A 2,436-nucleotide genomic window follows, 5' to 3' on the forward strand; every position below is an offset into this window, starting at 1 on the left:
ATTAGAAACAATGAATTTATGAAATTCTTGGGCAAATGGATGTATCTGGAGGATATCATCCTGAGTGAGGTAACCCAATCACAAAAGAAGTCACTAGATATGAAGATATTTTCTAGCCCTTTGAACTGGGAATTTTCTCCCTCTTTTATTTCTGTTATTGTTAGATTTGGTCTTTTTGTTAAGAGCTTTTTACATTTTGCATTTTCTTTAACTGGTATATGAATATCTTCTATAGTGTCTTCTACACCTGATATTCTCTCTTACTTATCTTGTATTCTGTCAACGATGCCTGCATATGTAGTTCCTGTGCTCTCTCCTATGTTTTCCATCTCCAGGGTTGCCTCCATTTGTGATTTCTCTATTGTTTCTATTTCCATTTTTAGGTCTTGGATAATTTTGTCCAATTTCTTCACCCGTTTGATTATATTTTACTTCATTTCTTTAAGGGATTTATCTATTTCCTCTTTAAAGACCTCAGTCATCTTTATAAGGTGAGATATAAAGTCAGAATTTTGCTTTTCATGTATGTTAGGATACCCAGGGCTTGCTGTAGTAGGAGTGCTGGTTTCTGATGATGTCTCATTGTACTGGCTCTTGTTAATTATGTTCCTGTCCTTGCCTTTAGCCATCTGGTTGTCTCTGGTTTTGTTAGCCTGGTAGTCCCTGGGAGTAGGAGTCTTCTGGGTTTTTTCTTCTCAGGTGGCAGTAGGGTTTGGGGCATGGGTGTCATACCCCGTTGTAGCTGTGTCCATGGGAGTGGACTGCAGATCTGAATTGCAGGCGGAAGTGTGAACTGGAAGATAGGGATCAGGAAGAAAGAGTCAGACCTTATGCCTGCTGAATTGCCAGGGGCCCAGCAGGCAGGGGATGGGTCTGTGGATATCTCACCTGGTTGTCTAGGTATGGGCATGGGCATGGGCCACACAGGAGGCAGACAGAGCTGTGTGTTAGGGAGTGGGGTGCGGATCCTTGATTGTAGGTAAATGTATGGACTAGAATATGGAACTCGGGCTGGTGAGATGGCTCAGTGGGTAAGAGCACCCGACTGCTCTTCCGAAGGTCCAGAGTTCAAATCCCAGCAACCACATGATGGCTCATAACCATCTGTAACAAGATCTGACTCCCTCTTCTGGAGTGTCTGAAGATAGCTACATATAATAAATAAATCTTAAAAAAAAAAAAAAAAAGAATATGGAACTCAGAAAGGACAAGGCAGACCATAAAACTTCTGGGTTCCCCGGGCCTGAGTACAAACTTGTATTCAGAAAAAGTGAAGGTGAAGTTAGTCCATAGAATGAATCAACTCATGTTTCAAAGTGATGTCTAATTGCAGACTAAGTGGCTAATCAGAGAAAGATCTGACAAAATGGGATAAGCCCAATTCTCATGAGACAGGAAAGAGAAACTACTTAAGAGAGAGTGAAGAGAAGGGAGGCAGGCAGTTTTACCACAACAGTTATAGAGACTAGTTACAGAGAAAACAATATAGATATACAGAACAAACAGGAGAATGAGAAAGACCCAGACTATTACAATTGACTACCATAGTTTGAGGGTATTCAGATTAATTCAGGAGATGAGAGAAACTAGACTGAAATCAGTCAGCTTGGTGAGGAGTTTGAACCAGAAAAGCTAAATTGAAACAGCCAGCTAGAGATCAGAAAGAAGTAGGAAGGGGTAAGTTTATTCAGCAGAATCTCAGAGGCTGAAAACATTGTTAGGCCTAGATTAGATTGCACAGAGGCTAGAAGCTTCTAACTAGGCCTAAGCCAAGTTTTAGATTGAGGCAGTAAGCCTCTGAGATAACAATTAGTACAGAAAAATAGAAATTAAATGTATAGGAATGTATCCCATGACATTTAATTTGTTTCTTAATTTTACAGGATATCACAGCAAAGACATTGTCTGGAGTGTCGGTAGAAACATTTGACCATTATTGGCACTATTACAAAATATGGGAATCTTTGAGGTTAGACTAAATGCATTGAGCATAAACCTATAGTGAATTGGATGAGAATGCAGTTGACTGAAAGTAAATTCTCCCAGATAGGATAGTACATTTAAATGCATGTATCTTATTGCTAACTTTCTTTGAGGTACTTTTGGAAGCCCTAGTAGGAGGAGTCTTTGTGGGGGAACTTTCTCACCGGAGATGGGATATTAGCATCTATATCCTCACCTCACTCTCAACTTTTTGTCTATATTCCTGTGGTTGAAACTGATCAGTTTCCTTGTCCTGTTGTCATGATTTTACTTCTCATGCGTTACAAACTACCCCTAAATAAACTAAGATGCAGTAGAAGAAATTGTATTTTACTGCTAAGCCATTTTCCTAGCCTGAAGTTTTTCTTTCTTTCTTTCTTTCTTTCTTTCTTTCTTTCTTTCTTTCTTTCTTTCTTTCTTTCTTTCTTTCTTTCTTTCTTTCTTTCTTTCTTC

This window comes from Mus pahari, unplaced genomic scaffold, assembly GCF_900095145.1.
Source record: "Mus pahari unplaced genomic scaffold, PAHARI_EIJ_v1.1 scaffold_9090_1, whole genome shotgun sequence".
NCBI classification, from domain to species: Eukaryota; Metazoa; Chordata; class Mammalia; order Rodentia; family Muridae; genus Mus; species Mus pahari.